The sequence below is a fragment of the Sphaerodactylus townsendi genome, linkage group LG07, assembly GCF_021028975.2.
Source record: "Sphaerodactylus townsendi isolate TG3544 linkage group LG07, MPM_Stown_v2.3, whole genome shotgun sequence".
NCBI lineage: Eukaryota > Metazoa > Chordata > Lepidosauria > Squamata > Sphaerodactylidae > Sphaerodactylus > Sphaerodactylus townsendi.
Window position 1 is genome coordinate 23,032,674 of NC_059431.1, and position 21,151 is coordinate 23,053,824.

The 21,151-nt window shown below is 43.5% G+C and overlaps 1 long non-coding RNA gene across 1 annotated transcript; it reads right to left on the bottom strand.

Moving 5' to 3' along the window:
• Positions 1 to 519: 519 nt before the first annotated feature.
• Positions 520 to 20,305, bottom strand: LOC125436843. The gene is made up of 3 exons (XR_007245123.1): positions 20,135 to 20,305; positions 19,933 to 19,980; positions 520 to 565 (listed from the first exon to the last, which is right to left on the bottom strand). It is a non-coding gene; the product is annotated as an uncharacterized LOC125436843 (long non-coding RNA).
• Positions 20,306 to 21,151: the final 846 nt, after the last annotated feature.

Below are 21,151 nucleotides of genomic sequence, written 5' to 3' on the forward strand. Positions count from 1 at the left end.
ATACTTGTGAAGATAAATAACTGGAGTACAAGTAGCTCAATCAATGTAAAAAATCATTTTCAGAATTCACCATTTGGTTATAAGGTTTTAAATATGAAAAAATCCACACATCCTCAGATTATCTTTGTCCAAACATGTTTTGTGTGCAGGATTGTCTCCTTAGCGACATTGTCGAGAAAAAAGGGTTAAAGATACTTAGTTACTTTATAGCACATAAAAATCTTGCATTACTAGTTTCAAACAGTTCGTGATCATTAAATAGCCCTCCTTATAATACAAAGCTCGCAAATCACCATGTTGTCTTCAAGTAACCAAGACCAGATGGCTACCACTTCAATTAACAAAACACTGATTCTCAATAATATTTCATAACCTGAACATTGTTGAGTGGTCATCTATTGGAAAACCTTTGGCATGAAGTAAGAAATGCTTCAAACTGTAAAAGATATGCATGCAACCCAGTAAGGAATTGTTCCAGGGGTGACTGAGAAGCATAAATGACTTTGAGGGGGGCATAGCGCAGTTTGTGCATTTTGGAGAATTTCTCTCAGATTATCAGAAGGGTCTGCAAAAGAATAGGAAATAAAGAAATGTAAGTCAGGAGAATGGCAACCAGACTAGTTCCTTCAACAGATTTCAGTTAACAAGCACTCTTTAGATCCATTTCTAAGAAGACTGTCAGTGTTCTTCTAATCCAGGAGGACAATAGTCCCAAGATTGGGAGAGTGGGAAGAGAAGGAGATGACTACAGAAAAAGGAGAATTCTCCTTGATAAGCAATATATTGTAACTGACATAAAACCTCAACGAAACATAATTATCTCAACAATCAATAGCCAAACAAGAGCTACCTGTGAAATATGTATGTCACGCTGCATTTGCAACATACTTCACACATTTTTCTGAAGACTACAATAATTATGATCTAATTCAAAATTTTCGTAATAGTTACACCGTTTTCATGTTGTTGTTACTATTATTATTATTATTAATTTGACTTCTATTCCACTCCTCCCCTCACGGAGGGCCATCAATGGCCACTTGTGATCAAATATTTTCTGCAGGTGCCACACAGCTCCAACTCTGGAAGACTGAAATTCAGCTACCACTGGAAGATTCAGATGAGCATTTACCAGTATCTTGGTTGTAAAGGGAATGTATGTATATGCCCTATGAATTGCATATGAAGAAAGTTAAACAGTTTTTCAATTTAGCTTATGAGATTTATCTAAGAAGCATCTGAGTTGAGGAACTAAACTGAAAATATTCTCTGATAAATACAGTACTCACATGAACCATACTGGAATCCACTTTTAAATAAACTACTTTGGCACCCATCTTTGTGAACATGAGTTACAAGTTTGTTGTTCATCCTCTTGGCTTATTTACACAGCAGCGCCTTCAAAAGGACCAAATTAAATATACCAACCAAAATAAAGGAGCTCTTATTTTGTGAATAATCTCCCCTGAGGCCAACAACGAGGCAGCACATGATTTCAGAAGCACCGTTAATTGTTCAGAAAGCTGCCACATACTAAAAGCTATCCAACTTCACTCCTTTGGTTGAAATCCCTCACACATGATGCTAGAACTTTTTTTGGGGGGGGGGGGGATTGCAGAAGTTAAAGGGAGAATACATTGTTCCTCCATCCAATTTGAGAAGTTCAGGATTACTTGAGAGATGGGAGACCCCAGAGAGAACATTTTGTCCAGTTTCAAGAGCAAGCAGAACAAACCGCAAGCAAAGGGAGATGAAAGAGAATGGTGTCAGTATATAAGTACCACTAACAGTTTGCTATAACCTTTAATTTCAAGAGTACATAATGGATGGGAAAAGCGGCTTCCCTATAATTTAGATTCAAGGAAAATATAATTAGGCTGATTCCTATTCTTTTGTTCTGAGCTTTCAGCATAATATTGGCAAGAGCTACCCTTGCTTTCAAAGCTTTTGGCTACGGAACCGATTTGGTGGAACATCTCAAATACGAACGGCCTCAGAGCCATCCAGAATGTTTCGTCGTTCCATGAACAGAAGACAAGATGCTTCCTCAACAAGTTCCTCAAAATGAAACCATTTTAATTCTGTTAGATACATATGTTTTTTAAAAAGTAATGTTTTTCTTCTCTTAGACAGGGACGGAGTAAACACAGCCCTTAAAATAATTGAAGAAGCTTTCCAGCCTGACACTAGTATGATGAGGTTGGGGCATACCTTAGTGATGAAGTCTTCTCCCAAAACAAATAAGCCCCATCACAGTAAATTCATGTCCTGTCAGGATCACATCCTACAGAAAAACAACTTTCTGCCTGTGTGTAAAAGCAAGTATCCTTTTCCCTACCAATCTGAAGGGATGAGCAAATCGGACTAATCCAAGGCTATAACCCTGTCATCTACATCACTGACTCGTTTTTTTCCACCATTCTCCTGCGTCAAGTATTGCTGTGACTAAAAGACAGGATTCTGGATGGGACAGGGTTTCTTCCCCCGTAATACCTGTTTTGGTCATGGTGGGGAACAGACACTGCAGATTCACCCAAAACATCTGGGATGACTTGTTCTACTTGGCCCTCCCTGCCCCCAACAACTGCAATACACTGTGAATGTAAACCTGAACAATAGTAGTGCAGGCATCCTGCTTTTGGGCCTTATTATTTAAAGAGTAAAACATCCTGAAATAAACTACATTAAGGAGCACACCTTTTGAGAGTTAGCCTGGTAGCCTTAAAATGGCATATCCTGTAAAAATTTTTAGCAATAAACTCTTTTTGTTTAACTTATTTGAATTATATAATAAACATAAATATACAGAATAATATTTCATACAGTTTTTTGTGCTCCATTCAGTTACACCGATTGGACAACTCTTAACATATCAAGCAGAAGCTCTGCTTAACAGGAAGCCTTTTAGAATGAACATATTGTTTAAAAATATTTTTCTGACGTATACTCAGATCCATGCAGTGAAGATCCTTGTGCTATGATAGCAGCTGCTACCAAAAGCAGCTTTTAAAAGGTCTGCTCAGCCAATCAGATCTCCAGTTCCCATTCTGAGGCTCCATTGGGGGAAAGCCCCACTTGGCCTTGCCCACTTTCTAAAAACAATTGGCAAGGGCCAGGAAAGGTGTTAGGGGGCCCCACACTGGGGACTCCTGGTAGAGATGATACTGGCAGAACTACTGTGTCCCAGAGGCACTCACTGCTGGTGCTCCGACTATACTCGTTCCATAGAATGATGAGATTAGGGTTGTATATTCCTCCACTGCAGAACAATGAATGCCTGACTTTCTTTGTTGCAGAATGCTCTGCCTGGGTCCTAGTGCCTGCCTATCCCTGCTCTCCCCCCCCCCCCGCCCCCAATCCATTTGAAAGTAAAAATACATTTTGGCATAAATGCTCTTGTATCAAAGTACCATGTTCAATAATGCACAAAATAATGGTTTTGACAAAGGCACCACATAAAAATGAATAATTCTCACATTCATTCAGGACTATATTCTAACATGGAAGCAAACTATTTTCTCAACTGCTGCACCCCAACTGAACAAACTATAATCTTTCTGTGGAACAGAGTATAGTCTTGTAAGAAACGGCTTATCACACAACATAAAGCTAACATGCAGATTTTCTTAACTGGGAGCTTTGGAATACTCAGGCATGTTCATGGAGAAGGGACACATAGACCTCTTTTGAATTCTAGTGTTTGAGAGGAAATGCAGGAATAAAGCCCATGAAACACGATTGGAGCCAGGGATGTGGGAACACTATTTTTTTTATGTCTGGTCTCCTTCTGCATTCCTGATTTAATTTTGAAAGTAATCTCTAGCCTTTTTCTTTGTGACGTAGAAGTTAAACCGTTCTTGCCTTGGTTGACTGGGAAGAGGGGAGCTGCAAGATGCTTAAAGCTCAGTCAATTTTTTTGGAAGATGCTTTCTGTCTAAAGTTCATTACAAACCACTTGTACAGTTATTTGTTTGCAAGAACAGGACCTTCAAGGACTTGCAAGGGGCATTTCATTCCCCCCCGTTTTTTTCCTTTCCTTCCCTGAAAGCTCCTGTATACTGCACGGGTCAAAAAAAGGGCTGTGAAAATATTTACTGACCCCTCGCATCCTGGACATAAACTGTTTCAACTCTTACCCTCTAAACGTCGCTACAGAGCACTGCACACCAAGACAACTAGACATAAGAACAGTTTTTTCCCGAATGCCATCACTCTGTTAAACAAATAATTCCCTCGATAATGTCAAACTATTTATTATATATTTATTATATAATTACTGCACTACTTTTTTCATCATTCCTACTACCCATCTCCTCCCAATTATGACTGTATGACTATAGCCTGTGCTGACATTTCATTTTATTTTATGATTTTACATTTTATGTTTTTATTACTATTGATTGTTTCCTGATTGCTTACTAGACCTATATGACAATCATTAAGTGCTGTACCTTATGATTCTTGACAAATGTATTTTCTTTTATGTACACTGAGAGCATATGCACCGGAGACAAATTCCTTGTGTGTCCAATCACACTTGGCCAATAAAGATTCTATTCTATTCTATTCTATTCTATTCTATTCTAACTTATTCCCTTTTCCTCCTTTCTTCTGTCTCTCCCACTCGCCAACCAACCGATCTTTATCTGGCCTCTGTCTTTACCTTTCCTTTCTTCATTCCTCGACTGGGCAGCCTCCCCCTTTCCACACTTCATTCCTCTTTTCTTTCTCTTGGCAACCACCTTATCCTCACCTTTCCATGCTTCCTTTTTCTCCATTCCACCCACCCACCCAACTTTATCTGCCCCATCTTCAACTATATTTGTTATTTATTTGCTTCCTTTTTGCCTTACTTCCTTTCTGCACAATGGGGGGCCAAAGTAGTTTACAGCATTCTCTTCTCACTCATCCACCCTCGCACAACCCTTTGAGGTAGGTTAGAATATTCCAATAGCCCACTTTTCATACCAGTGACCAATAGCCAGTAATTTTTGTCCATGCAGACACCCACCATATTCCCAAATAATCTGCATTTGATAATATGCAATACCAACATATGTTGTGAAAATTTTTGTAACTGTTTTCTGTGGTGTTAAATGCCACTGATGTATATCCTGTAATTGGTAACCAGCAGTATCTACAGACAACAGGGACCCTGAACTCCACACTGAGATGATTAGAAAACTTTTCCAATGTTATACATTTTAGGTTGCAGTCGTATTTTCATAATTTTATTCATAATCACATCTGGAAAGCCATATTATTTTTAAAAAAACCCATCAGTTTAACTATTACCTACTTCTGTCAACTCAAGATAGACGTAGTCCCAAGTTGGCAAAGGCGTAGCAAGAAGGAAAAGCGCCCTGTGCACTGGTGCGTCCCCCACCCCAGAACACCCCCACTACGCCCCTGGAACGCACTTGCCCACATTGTGCACACCCCGGCCCCCTTGGAGCTACACCTCTGCATGACATCTCTTCTCTGGAATGCCGTCCAGCAACCCTTAGCACCATCACTGGGCTTTTAAGAGCCAAGTAAAAACACTTATTTTCATTCAAGATTCTTCTCTGTTTGGGTCAGACCTCACCTTGAGTCCTGTGTTCAGTTCTGGGCATCTTAATTTAAGAAGGGTATTGACAAGCTGGAACGGGTCCAGAAGAGGGCAACCAAAATGGTAAAAGGTCTGGAATCCATGCCCTATAAAGGGAGCTGGGGATGTTTAATCTGGAGAAGCAAAGGTTAAGGGGGAACATGATAGCTATGTTTAAACATCTGAAGGGATGTCACATCAAAGAGGGAGCAAGCTTGCTTTCTGCTGCTCAGACTAGAACACGGAGTAATGGATTCAAGGCGCAGGAAAAGGGATTCCACCTAAACTTTGGGAAGAATTTTCTGACTGTCAGGGCTGTTTGACAGTGGAATTCATGGCCTCAGAGCATGGTGGCATCTCCTTCTTTGGAGGTTTTAAACAGAGGCTGGAGGATCATATGTCAGGAGTGCTTTGATTGTGTGTTCTTGCATGGTAGGGGGTTGGACTTGATTGCCCTTGTGGTCTCTTCCAACTCTATGGCCCTTTCCGCACAGGCCAAATACGGCGCCCTGGGGACGGCAAAAACACCGTCCCCAGGGAGCCGTTCGAACAGGCGGCGCTGCTGAAACGCAGCAGCGCCAACCTGGCTCCCCTCCACCTCCCCCAGAACAGCATCAGGTCGCCTCAAAAAACCTCCCTCCTGGAGGGAGGTTTTTGAAAAACAGAGTGTTCCCGCCGGCGCGGTACAAACGGCACCGCCGGGAACACGCTGTTTTCCCTGTCTCTCGCCGCTTCCTCACCTTGTCATTTCAAGGTATTGCTCTACTGGACCGCTGACGCCTTCGCTCGCCTGCCCTCCGACCCCTGGAGGTCGGAGGGCAGCGTGGGCGGGTCTTAGGAGTCCAGCAGAGTGGATCGCAGGACTCGACGCAGGGTGAGTGGGGGATCGGGAAGAGGTCTCGCATGTGGAGTCAGCCTCCTGTGCCAGCCCTCTGCTGGGGCCGCTTGCACGCCTCCCGCAAGCGTAATCGGTCTCCCACCCCTCCACCGGCAGAATTCCTGCCGGTGCAGGTGTGCCCTTTCCGCAGTGCGGAAAGGGCCTATGATTCTACGATTTCTGTGAATTATTTTGTGGCAAGCTCTCTCCCCTCTTCTTAATTTGATTGATTGTGACTGTTCAGTTCTGTCCTTCCTGTACCTTGGCGGGAGGAGTGTGTGTGTCTGTTTTACTGTTTTACTGCTTTACTGTTGCGCTTCATGTTTACACTGCTAATACTGATGTCGGACTATTAATGTATTTTAATTTTGTTTATTTATTTATTTTATTTATTTATTTATTTATTAGATTTTTATACCGCCCCATCCCCGAAGGGCTCTGGGCGGTGTACAACATTTAAAACGCAATATAATTAAATAAACATTTAAAAGCAGCGATAAAATTTCCCAATATAATTACCAAGTATAAAACTCAAGTTTAGATTTAAAATTTAAATTCAAGATGTAGGTGGCGCTCCAGCTCCGGTAATATATAAAGTCCTCCTCTCGCTGTAAAGGGAGGCATATGGTCCTTATTAGGTGGTTAGCGCTCCAGATGTTAAGGGCCGGCGAAGGGGCACTACAGCGGCTGGTTCCTCCAAAGGCCCGCGAACAGTTCGCGCCTGGTGCCCTGGCGGAACTCCTGCTGTCCCGCGAGGGTTCGACAGTTGGCGGGAAGAGAGCTGCTCACTGCGGCCGCCAGGGCTGCAAAGCGTCCTGGGTCTGCAGAGGCCGTCGAAGCCAGGGACCACTAGTGCAGATTGGCTCTCCGCCGCATCGGAGAGGCCGGTTTTATGGGGTGATGCGTTCGAAGATACGATGTCTCAGGCCATCCGACTGACAATATTTGAGACAAATCCAGGTGGACCCCAGGCTGGCGGACGGAGGGGCCAAAGCCAATGCACTCTCCCACACCCCGGGCGGCTGGAAAGTCCCCCCCCCCTCAATGCCGTCAGAGGACTCGCCTTCATGGGATTCAGTTTTAACCTGCTCTGTCGCAACCAACCAGCGACCTCCTCCAAACAGTGCTGTAGAGCCGCAGGGGCGGCGGCTGCTCCCCCTCCATCAACAGAATGAGCTGTGTGTCATCAGCGTACTGATGGCAAATCAGCCCAAAACTTTTTTTATTGCAACTACATTCCTATTTGTTATAATAATGCCAATTTAAAATAACAAGTTGGAAGCCACTTTGATAGCAATTATGGCCAGAGTGTGGAATATAAGTGTTATGAATAGTAAAAAAAATAATAAAAATAAAAAATAATAAAAATAATAATGTTAAGCATCCAGGATACTCAACATCTTATACAAGGGGGTATGGCTCAATGGTCCAGAATGTGTTGTAACAGAGAAGGTACTATGCTCAAATCCCAGTATCTCCAATTAAAAGTACCAGGTAACATGTCTATCTGAAATTCTACTGAGCCGCCACCAGACAATACTGACCCGTAGAGACCAATGGCTTGACTCAGTGTAAGGCAGTTTCATGGGTTTACCTTCTCCCATACAATCCTCCACTCGTATTTAAATCTTTGGAATAGGATTTGGTATGGGCATTTTAGTGGTAAGATGCAAGGCACATTTCCTTATCAGGCACAGGACTTTGTTTATGGAATACTCTCCTCCATGAAGTCTGTTCTTTTAAATGCAGGTTAAAGTCATTATGTTCAGTCAGACCTAATGACTTTTTAATCTCTTTTTAATTGTTAATTTTTTTTAATTATGTGAACTGTTTTTAAGATGGTTTTAGATGCAGTGAGACTATGAAAGCTGTTGTAATTACTGTGCGGGATCCACTCCAGGAACAAAGCAGGACAAAAATGCCTCAAATAAAACTAACACAGAAATGAGCATACAAAACATGCACATTAAACATACAATGTTACTCCCTTGTAACTTTCACTAGTGCAAAAAACTATTATTAAAAAAAATATGACAATGACATTGCAGAAAGATATAATTTACAAATGGCATCTTTGGCTACCCCATATTAATTGCATACAAGAATCTTTTAAAGCTGAAATGACAGTGTACCATCTCAGTCATCTGATTTCTATGAAGCCACAAGGCCTACAACTGAGCACCTCAGAATTTGTTAATTTTAAGGCCGACTTTAATGTCGGCTGGCATGCATCAGACACTGCTTTGGCAGAGCTCTCATCAGGCCTTCAACATTGAGAGAAGATTGCCTAAAATATATCCAAAAGTAATATTGACTCAATTGGATTGACTCAGAAAAGGAAGCCGTGGTCCTCAGTCTGCAAGTCCTAAGCAAAGCTGTTGCTGACAGAGGCATAGCTGGGCCATACTGTGCACTCTGTGTTTTCCGCCCCCACCCCCACCCCCGGGGCGGCCCCCCGCCCCCCCCCCTCACTTACCTTTGTGAAACAGTGCAGGCTGGATAATCGACCTGTTCCCTTCAGGCTGAAAATGGCCTGGCGGGAACTACACTTCCCATGAGACCTTGGGGCTTGCAAGGTCTCCTGGGAAGGGTAGTTCCCATCAGGCCGTTTTCAGCCTGCACAGTTTCACTAAGGTAAGGGGGGGCACTATGGCGGGGAGTGATTTTCGGGGGAGGGGGCCCCAGGCGTGCGCCCGGTGCAACTCGCGCACACTCACACACACCCTGGTAGCTCTGCCTCTGGTTGCTGACAGCACATTTTGGAGGTCATTAATGTATACAGTCACCATAGGTTGGAGGTAACTCAATGGTACTCCACACACACACACACACACACACACACACACACACACACACACACACACACACACACAGGCAAGGGAAAACACGTGTTTTGTCTGCGAGTAATATAATTTGCCAATGTGGTTTTCTGGATGCAAAATAAATTCTATGTACAATAATACAGAATTTGCTAATTTTCACAAAAAGCAGAATGAAAAACTCCCCTAACACTAAACTTCAAATTGTAACTGTATAATAAAAAAAAAATGCAAAGTCTCATCTCCGTGTGTGTATGTGTCTATAGACACATACTCACTGCCCAGAGCCTTCCTAAATATACGTATGTCAGAAGCTCTGACAAATTCTGCTGGAGGCTGCTTCTAGCCTCACTACTAGGCACCATTCAGAAAGCATTCCCCCTGGACATTTTGGTGCTGGAGACAGCATATTCAAACTGCAACAAATTTTCCAGTAATGCATGTAGAACAGAGTCCTTGGGAAGTTCTCCTACAAGAAAAGCATCACTAAACAAACTTTGGAAGAATTATGAATCTCTTCATCTATTATCACATCAGAAAATTTGCTGTTGGGCTGGTAGATAAGCCCAAGCCAGTCTGATCTCAAGAGAATAAGGAGGGTTGGTCTGGCATTTGGATCAGAGACCACCAAGGAAGTTGTAAAGCAGAGGTGGGCAATGACAAACAACCTCTGAAGTATTTAGCCCTGAAAACTCTATGAGGTTGCCAGAAGTCAACTGTGACCTGATGGCACTTTTTACCACTGGTAGATGTAGGCAGCTCCACTCATGCAAGTGTTCAAGAAACACAGAACGAATGTTACCTTTCTGCTATTCCTCTAAATATAGAGATTTGCTTTTTACTGTTTTTGAAAACTGAAGCTGTCAAGTACTTTTAGATTGTGAGTGCACAGCTATATATATATGCACGTTTGTAACTTGTTGCTTGGCTGATGCCCATGAAAAATACTTATTTTGCTTCTATTTAAATTGAATTATTTACCATTGAGGAATACTTAAGTCAGATGTTAATAATTTTAACAATTAAGTTTGCTGTCTGAGACATAGTAACCTCAAAATATTTAAACTGTTATTCCTCAAACATACATTTGCAAGCCAAATCCAGCTGATAATGTACTTTAGTCATGGTTTTTGGCTTAAATAGTTCAGAAACTTACATTCTCTACTGAACAGACTGCATTCAAGGCTTATACTGTAGAAACAGCGGCAGGGTGCAATGGACAGCATTAAACCTGTACTTCCTGGGTTCAAATCCCTGTATATCCATAATGCTCATTCTCTTCGGTTAAGTTACTCACTTTCTCAGTCTAGTTCAGGGGTAGGGAACCTGCGGCTCTCCAGATGTTCAGGAACTACAATTCCCATCAGCCTCTGTCAGCATGGCCAATTGGCCATGCTGGTAGGGGCTGATGGGAATTGTAGTTCCTGAACATCTGGAGAGCTGCAGGTTCCCTACCCCTGGTCTAGTTGTTACGAGGATAAAAACAGGATAACTCCATGTATACTGTCTTAACATCCGAAAAATCAGAGGATGCAGATATGATATGGATTTTTAAGGTTTTGTGTCCCTTGCCCTCCATAAAAGCGCTTTTCACAGCAATGTTGCACGATGGAGTACATAAAGCAGTTATTTCTAAAAGGAAGGCTGGGATCCAACAGAAGCATACACAAAGGAAGAGCCGGAAAAGAGAAACACTTCTAGGTTATGAAATATGATGATAAGTCTTTCATTTATCCTGATGACAAATCTTCCATTAGATTACCTGAGAAGCAACGGAACAAAGTACAAGATTAAGATGAACATTATTAGAAACAGACAGTATCACAATGTTAGCTAAGCATTTGAAACTTCTGTCAAATACTAGTCACTTCATGCCCAAAGCACAACCGTGGGAAAGAAACAGGTATGTTCACAAATCTAACACCATAGTCAGAGCTCTACAGAGTTTGGCTGGTGTTACTAGCCAGCCATCATTTTGTGTGTGCATGTGTGTATATCTGCCTTTCTCCCAGACAACAGAGACCCCAGGCAGGTAACAACCACTTAAACTATTTTAAAAACCCAACGTAAAAATGAAGAGACTATTAAAAAGTGCCAACAAAGCATAACAATATATTTCAATAGCTGCTTCAGAATATCACAAGTGACCAAAACTCTCAAAGGCTTCCAAAGACACTCCTAAGAAGTTCCGTCTTGCAGCCCTCGCAAAATTGTTATAAAGACGAGGGCAGCAACAAACCAAGGGCAAAAACAAATGGCACCCTCAAGGGGTCAGCATGACCAGTGCTGCTGTGTGGATGGAAACTGCTGCATGGGCTCAGACTGGACAGATCATGAAGAACTTTACAGGTATGCATCAACACCTTAAACTGGATCCAAAAACATACGGGTAGTCAGTGCCACGGTTGTAAAAATTAGTAATATGCTCCCTGATTAACAGATGCATTAACACATTCTGCGCCAACTACAGTTTCTAAGTAGTCTTCAAGGGCAGCCCCACCACAACACACACTGCAGTTGTCAAGCCTCAAGGTTACTGGTTCACCTCGAATAAGTGTGGCTAGATCATAGTTTCCAAATAGGGGGAAAGCTCACAGGCTAAATGCAGTAGGAAAAATACACGATTCATCTTCAATTAATTCTGCTGTATCAACTGGACCAGGACACAATCAATAGCTGCTTTTGAGTCCCCTCCCCTTGTTATTTGAACACATATCCAGGATTTAGGAAACAGCAGTGTTTCTCCCCACCTCACCAGAACAACGCGAGAAATTCTTCTCATCCCCCACATAAAGAAGGGAGGTGGTCTCTCTTTTCTTGCTCACTCACAAATTCTTCAATGCTGATAACAACTTGGCAACCACATGTGTGCAATCATGTCCATGTTGCCTTTGGATTTTTCTTTGTGGTAGAAAAAAGTCCATCTGGACTGCAAGGAACTTCCCAAGTCATCAATCATGCAAAATTTAACTTTAAGAGACTCAAATGTCTTTCATCTCCCAATGAAATACATGGAACTTTGTACATTGTCAGCCTGTGAAATCACAGTATGTATTCTTGTATATGTCTAACAGTTTTCTGGACAAGATAACTACCAAGGACTTGATGTAGCAGATATGCAAATGTCCCCTCATTCCATGATCCTGGTCCAAATCAGGCCAGTGAATGCTGTCAGATGGTTTTTAAAAAATGCTGAAAACCCCTGATATTGAACCCCCAGCTTATTGTCTCATTAGACCAGAGGTTTCAAACTCATTTGTTACGAGGGCTGGATATGATATAAATGTAACTTGGTTGGACTGAGCTCACAGGATGGGGGTGGCTGCCTCATAGGCCCTAGAACAGTGGTGGTGAATGTATGGCACAGGTGGGCACGCGAAAACAGAGTCCCCACCCCCACACATTTAGGCTGGCCTGGGCTGCTGGGCTCGATTATTAGCATTAAACCTAAGACCTAGTTTTGGGGAAGCAGTGTAGATAACCCTGTTAAACGCTGTTAAACCCCACTGATTTTAATGCGTAGAACTAAAGAGTGATCCTCCTAGGGTCGTGATTCACCTGTTGGAAGAGTTGCACGGTTGCTTCAAAGCAAAGCCACTGACTACCACCAAGCTTACTTGTGAGTAACGCACGCCTCAGAGCCAACTGTTTTTTCTAAACTAAAACCTCAGTATTCAGGTTAAATTGCCGTTCTGGCACTTTGCAATAAATAAGTGGGTTTTGGGTTGCAATTTGGGCACTCGAAAAGCTTCGCTATCACTGCCCTAGAATGACACTTGGGAGAGTGCCTGGACTGGTGAGCCTACAGCAGGGTAGGGTGGCTGCCTTGAGTGGGCTTATCAGGCGTACGAGCCAGCTGGGGCAAACCCCCCCCCCCCCACACTCCCAAATCTTTTGGCTGCCTCAGCTGGCTCATAGGCCTGATAAGCCCCTTCAAGAGGCTGGATCTGCATCCAGTTTTCTAAGTTTTCAGTCACTGCTTCCTGGAATTTCAGATAATTCAACTTTATTGTACTTCTAAAAGGCAGCACGACATAATTATTGATCCACCAAGCCAACTGCTGACCACCAAGGTTCAATAAATCAAGACGCCTGACTTGCTGTATTCATCTTGGAGAACCACAAGCTGTACAGGCCAGTTTTAAGGAACTGGGGACGACTTTATATATGATGTTAAACAAAGGAAAGACATTGCACGTAACGTTCAAAAAGGTACCGGAACCAAGTTGAGAAGATAAAAAGAGGATATGCAAATCCCTTATTTGCATAAAGCCACAGAAACAAGGAACATTGCAGGTCACTTGTGCATATTAACACCCCTTCAGATTCATGTGTGAAACAATTTCAAGATCTCCGCCCACAACAGATAACAGCTGTGCTATTGTTTCCATTAATCATTTATTTAGGAATGAAAAAGAGGCAAGCCAAAAGATTCTCAACCCACTATGAGCTGCTGAATCATTTTCAGCTTACTTCAACTTCTCATTCAGTTCTGGAAAGTGAAAACAAATCGGGGTTGAGAGTGTTATCCAAGGATCACTGAACTGACTGCATAAACAAAAAGCAAGGGCTGCTGTTTCCTGATATCTAAAAACAACCATAAAGGCCTGATCTCTGTCTAACTTTAGAGCATGTACAGCGATGAATGTAGGATGGTTAACAAATTTATCTATTTCCCAGAGAACACACATGTAGACTAATTGTCTGAGGCTGATTTGAAGAATTAGACTAACAGATATCTAGGATGTTGTGGTTTTTCCAAGTTGTATGGCTGTGTTCCAGTAGTATTTTCTTCTGATATTTCGCCTGCATCTGTGGCTTGCATCTTCTGAAGATGCCAGCCACAGATGCAGGTGAAATGTCAGGGGAAAATAATACTGGAACACCGCCATACAACCCAGAAAACCCACAACATGCTAGTGATTCTGGCCGTGAAAGCTTTTGACAATACATTTGACATCTGTTTCACATCTTTAAGAAACGTCTGTACTGTACTGCTGTAATAGGAGACCCGACACAACATGTCATGAAGGCAGACTGTCAGTTGTGAAAATAAAAGCAAACAGGGAGTGTGGGCTATCCAGTATTGAGCAAGGAGTGACACATGTGTGACTATCTGCCCATAGGGCAGAAATTGTGAATGCGTGTTTGACCCTCACAGATTCATTCCCTTGGGCTGCCAAGCTGGAAAGACTATAGGAGAGAGTGAGAGAGGTGTGTGGACACCACCTTTGATGTTCTACCAGAACAGTGCTGGCAGTTCCTCTGCTTTTGTGATTGAGGTGTCGATATGGGAGGGCATCGGGCTAAGAAGGAGGGACAGGATCCATTAGAAGGGATCTCTTCATCAGATAACAGATCAATATCCTCTTGTACCGAAGATACCCTTTGGGATTAGGAGGAGGTGGGCTTTTGAAAGTGGGTGATTCGATGATCAGGAATACAGAGAGGGAGGTCTGTGGTGGGAATTGTGACTGCATGGTGACTTGCCTGCCTGGTGAGAAGCTTGTGAAGATCACATGGCATCTAAATAGGTTGATAAATAGTGCTAGGGACGAGTCAGTGGTTGTGGTGCACATGGGCACCAGTGATATTGGGAAATGGAGTTGTGTGGGAAGACTCAAACTGGAGGTCAGAATTAAGTTACTAGGCAGAAAATTAAAGGACTTCAAAGGTAGCGTTCCCCGAATTGCTTTTGGTACCGCACACAGGGCCAGCTAGACAGGTAGATAATGGATCTCAATACACAGATGAGAACGTGGTGCTGGGGAAAACAGCTTAGACTTGTGAGGCACTGGGGCACTTGGAACCAGCCTAACAGGTACAACAGAGATGGGCTTCACTCGAGCCAAAAGGAAACCAAGTTGCTGGCTCTTAGTATCAAAAAAGGGACAGAGTAGTATTTAAACTATTCCCCAGGAAAATCAACAGAACCTGGGGAGCCTCTGATTCAGGACCACTTAGTCCAAAGGAGCAACTGTACACACACTCAGAAAAATATTGGTAGAAGAACAATACAACTTGGGAGTGAGAGCAGGACTCAAAGGGAGACGACAGTTGTTAAAGAGGGTTATAGGTGGATGTCTGCCCCAGTGAGATATACAGAAAAGAGCCAGGTTTCTAGCAAAAGTGCAAGTTAACACTTACACAAACAAAAAGAGAATTTGAAGAGCAGATTGCTAGCAGTGCAATAAAAAACATTCCTTTAAGCATACCAAAAACATCAGCTAGAAGCAGCTGAACTTTTGGATGACAAAGGAATAAAAGGATTGCTAAAGGAAGATGAAAAGATGACAGAGAAGCTAAATGAATTATTTGTATCTATGTCCAATGTGGAAAGTGTAGAGCAGGCATTCAGGCCAGAGTAACTATTTTTAGAAAGGGATTCAGAAGAACTAAGTCAAATTCAGGTGATGAGAGGGGTCCTTCCAGACCAGTTGGGAAAATTAAAGGACAATGTCTCCAGGCCCTGATGGTTCTTAGGAAACTCACGTGCGGAACGGTTGATCAACTAACCAGTATATGTAACTTGTAACTAAAATCAGCCACAGTATGTCTGTTCCATGTAAATTAGTAGAAGATAGAAGTATCAGGCATATCAAGGAAAGATGCTTGCTGAGGGAAAATCAACATGGCTTCTGCAAAGGGAAGTCCTAACTTGCCAACCTTCTGAAGTTGTTTGAGAAAGCAAACAAAGACAAAGGTTACAGTGACCCAGCAGACATTATATATACTTAAATTGTCAAAAGGCTTTTGACAAGTTACCTCACCAAAGACTCCTGAGTAAGCTTAGCAGCCTTGAGATAAAAGGTCATGTCCTTTTATGGATTAAAAATTAGAAGCAGAGAGTAGGAATAAACAGGGGAAATGGAGGGAAGTACATAGTGGGGCACCACAAAGATTGGTATTGGGGTCAGGTTTTTTTTAATGGTTAATAAATAGCTGTTGTGGGTTTTCCAAGCTTCGTGGCCGTGGTCTGGTAGTTTTTTACAAAAAAATAAGAAGACGAAGAAGAACAACAACAACCATCACCACCACCAGGACACAGTCACACAGCCTGGAAACCCCTCAATAGCTAGTTGATTCCAGCCATGAAAGCCTTTGACAATACACTGTTAATAAATTATCTGGAACTCAGGATGAGAAGTACATTGACCGAGTTTGAGGACAGAAAATTAATGAAGGTAACTCTATGCTTCGGATTATTAGGAACAGGGATGAAAATAAAACAGGCAATATTAAAGTACCTTTGCACAGATCCATGGTATGGCCTTATTTGTAATACTGTGTGTGGTTCTGATCACCATATCTTAGAAAGGACATTCCAGAGTGGGAAAAGTACAGAAGAAGGCAACTAAAATAACTAAGGGGTCGGAGCAATTTTCCTGTGACCAAAGGCTGAAGGGATGGGAACTTTTCAGTTTAGGAGGAGGACGTAACAGAAATGTATCAAATTACACATGGAAAAGACAAAATAGATAGAACTTTTTTGCCCTCTTTTTAGATATCAGAATTCGAGGTGGCTATGAAGTTGTTATGCAGTTGGTTGTGGATGGACAGAAAAAAAATACTTCTTTTGGCCTTTGTGGGTTTTTCAGGCTGTGGCCTGGTAGTTTTTGCTGCTAATGTTTCACCCGCACCAATGGCTGATATCTTTAGAGGCACGCCACAATAGGATTGTTTGTCTCCATGGCACAGTGTTTCACTCTGTAGCACACTCAACACTGTGCCACAGAACAAAGAACATCTTACCTTGACATGGCTCTGAAAATGCCAGCCATAGATGAGGGCAAAATGTTAGGAACAAAAATTACCAAATCATGGCCACACAGCTGGGAAAATCCACAAAGCCAGCTGAAAGCCTTTGATAACACACTGAAATACGTCTTTACTCAATGGATGATTAAAATAGAGTATTGGTTGACAGATGATGTAGTGATGCCCACAGGCATAGGTGGCTTCATGAACAACAGGTCTATCAGTGGTTACTATCCAGAGTAACTAAAGGGAGCTTCCACATTCAGCAAGTCTGAACCCCACTGCTAGTAACTAACTACGGGGGAAGGCCTTGGTTTCCCTGCTCTGTTATCAGCCTTCCACAATAACTGGGTGCCCATTGTGGGTTGTAGGACTGAATGGACTACTGCGTTAAGCAAGGCTCTTCTTATGTTCTTAATACATAAGAGAGATGCACACATTGTGTTAATATCCACATCAAGAGGTCCTTGAATCAGTAACAAATTCTCTATAGCCTATCAACCTCAACCTCCATCACTTCCCATTTTCCAATGGGACAAATGAAAGAAATACAAAAGAGATCTTGACACAGAACCCTACCTAAGCTACTGTAAGAACCTCCTTAGGGAACTTCACTAAATGTAGAAAATATGCAGTGGGTACAATGCAAAGTTATTTAAATGTTATAATACATCTATCTATCTAGCTAAACAAACAAACAGATTATATAACAGGCATTTTTTTAAAGTAGTCTCCTTTTGAATTACATCTCTGTACTGTACTTGCTGTTTTACACTGAACACCATTTTCTGAACAGGAACTAAATTCTTTTAGGAGTTCACACACAGCAGCACGGAAGCTGCTTTCCTCTGGTCAAGTTTCATATCACTGCAGTAACATTCTGATGGACCTTCCCATGCAAACGCTAACAGGGCACCAGCAAAACATACGCATTTCTCTGAAAATGGTACTGAGTTAACAATATGTCTGAAGTTCAGTTTTCTGTTATCCTTTGTACTGCAGACAATCTTGTCACAGCTTAAGTTATTCCATTGTTGTCTTATAAATACACATCAATTTTTTGACTTCTACAAGCATACAAAATTGTTTTGTCATCTAACTATCTGCTGTACCTAAAACATACCATACCTATAACAAGCATAATTAACACATTGATTACTGTAACCATGGTCAAATAATTGAACCTACAACAGTAAAACCAAGCAAAGAAATAACTCCAACACCACACCAACACATACTAGTTCTAAATGATCACAGTGCACTTGTTAGTAAACACACAGCATATTTAAAAGCAGCACTGTACTTTTCCAAAAAGGAAAGCAGACTGTATGTGTATACGTGAAGCAAACTGCTTTAGCAAATACAGGAAGCATCCAAGGGCCTTTCAAACATGTCACCACTATGAGAAATCCCACCGCAGTGTCTTAAAGGCTGCATTCCGTCATGTTAGAATTTAGCTTGCCTACGTAGACAAGGAGGGATGAGTTCATCCATAAGTGTTAAGAACGGGCAGTGATCGGCTATTTCCAAGCACATCACTGACAGCACAGTCTGCAAGCCGAGAATGTACCGTAGGAGGGAATGGGATGCCATAGGAAAGGCCGCTGGAATTTACATACTGCTGGCTACATCAATGCACAAGCACTGAAAGCCCAAATGCTGTTAACAGCCCCATCTGCAGCCAGCAGACGGTAAATAATGAACCTGCAGCAGGGCAAGCTGTACAAAAACAAGTCTGGGGGTGGAGAGAACATACCTGCCAGTAACTCATTAGCTGCTTGTTCTCACCATTGCCTCCCCCTTCTCCCCATGTCAAGCCTGACTCAGGAAATGGTGCAGCACAGTATGCCCCCCCCAATACAAGCACCTCTACCTAGCGCCTTAGCAATGACCTGCTATGTTTCTCATCTCCTTATAACACAGCAGGTGCATAAAATCCCACTATTTGCATATAAGTGGCCTGGGGAGAGGGGGGGAGGACTGTAAGGCAGAACACCTCCTGCTTGCTTTCCACAATTCAAACCAAAGAACCAATTTTTTTCATTTCACAAGTGTAAAATATTTCCCCCCTGCAGTCATGTTAAAGATGAGCAAACATGGGGGGGCAGGGAACAGCCATGGGGCTCCCAGGCTTAATATTCATAGCTAATATTAGCAAATTAGCAACTAATATTAGTAACAAATTATGAACATCTTCCCTTGTAAATTGATTAGGTCCCAGAGTAGTTGGAACCAAAGATACACATATATATGAGCTTTTCATTCAACTAGTATGCTGATTGCTAATAGTTCCATGTTGTCTTTATTCTGTATCCTGACAGGAGATATTATATAACTTCTGCAACAATCTACCTAAAGGATTTTAGAACTTTTCAAGAGGCAACCCAATGTCATCAACCAAGATGTGGTCAGATCCAGAGAAACCTAGATGGGGGTTGTGCTTGTGCAATCCTTCTCCCTCTGCATTTCCCCAGGTCTGCTCATTTCTCACTCTCTATACCAAGTTACTCACAACATAACACAAACCAGAAAAAAAAGGGGTGGGTGGGTGAGGCACTCAGACCAATCTCGGTCATGTTTACCCTGAACACTCATTGAATCGAGAGGTTGGGGGGGGGGGGCGGGTAATGACCACAGCCAGACTCCACACCCGGAATGAAGATCCCACCGGGCTCAATGGGACTTCATGACACATAAGCATGCAAAGGACTGGGGGGAACGGGTGGGGAAAGAAATGAGCAAGATGAGTCTGAGCCCCACCTTTACGTCTCCTTCCCTCCCACCCTCATCATTAAGGCGAGGGATTCCCAATGGGAACCCCCCTTCCCTGAGCCCGGAGAGAGGCTCCGGCTCCGGGATCCCCTTCCCCGTAGGGCCCCTTCCATTACCTCGGGTGAGATCCAGGGGGACGTTCTCCTCGCCGCTGTCGTTACGGCCTGTGAGAGGGAGAAGGGAGGGGGGCAGGAGGAAAAGGAGGTTAGAGACGGGGAAAGAGACCGCGGCAGGGCTTGGGCCGAGGGGGCGCGAGGCGGGCCCGTCCCGTCCTCCTTTCCCTCTCCCCCCTGCCGGGAAGCCCCGGTCCCCCCTCACCTCGGATCCGGAGATGCCTCAGCGAGCGGGCGCGGAGGCTGGCCGCCATGTTTACGGCCCCGCAGTCACAACACCGGAAACCTCGCGCGGTCTCGCGAGAAGACGGGCCGAAGCCGCCCGCTGCCCTCAGCGGCTCTCAACGCGCGCCCGCTTCTGCTCCTGCCGCCGCTGGTCCCCTTAGCGGTCTCTCGCCGGAGGCTCCTGAGGGGAAGGAGGGACTAGTGGCAGGTGGCGGCGGGCGACACCCAGGGAAGCTCCCGCCTAGACTGACTGACCGAGCCTGTGCGAGGAGGATGGGAGCGGCCACAGCGCCTCGGTTCGGGTCGCCTCGCCCACGCTCCGCTCCTTGGTTGGGCTCTTCCCGTTGCAAATCATCGCTCAGCCGCCTTGCTCCCCAAGCGCGCGGCAAAAGGCGCGAGAGCTTTCACGCTGACTCACCCATGCATGTGGCTCACTGTGATGGTGGGAGACCCGGGTTCGAATCCCCGCTGTGCCTTGGAAGCTGGCTGGGTGACCTTGAGCCCCTCACGTATTCCCACCCATACCTACATATGCCCAGCATAACCTGCATATTACCAGCATAACCTGCATATTCTCACCCAACCTACATATGCACAGCCTAATACATATGTCCAGCCTAACCAAATGGCCATGACCCGCGTGCCGAAGGTGACATGTTAGTGTTCACCAACACCTGACAATAGTAAATTAAAAATGTGTTTTCTACTAGGAGCAAGGAGATGAGGCATGAGGATGGCTCCCCTCTATTTGCAAATGAAGTTACTTGGAACTTTCTCCGCTGGCTTTGTTAACCGCTGCCAAAGTAACAATTGATAGTGCCGAACCGAAACAGTAGCAACCGGGCGGCAGCAAATCCCTGCCGGCAAGAAGGCAGGGTTTCCTCAATGGAAATGACGACAGACACAAGAATCTGAAATGCAGGAACACTTTGACTAAAACGAATGGCCCGCAAAAAGCACGCGTAAAACAATTTATAGGGGGGAAATTCAAAGTAAA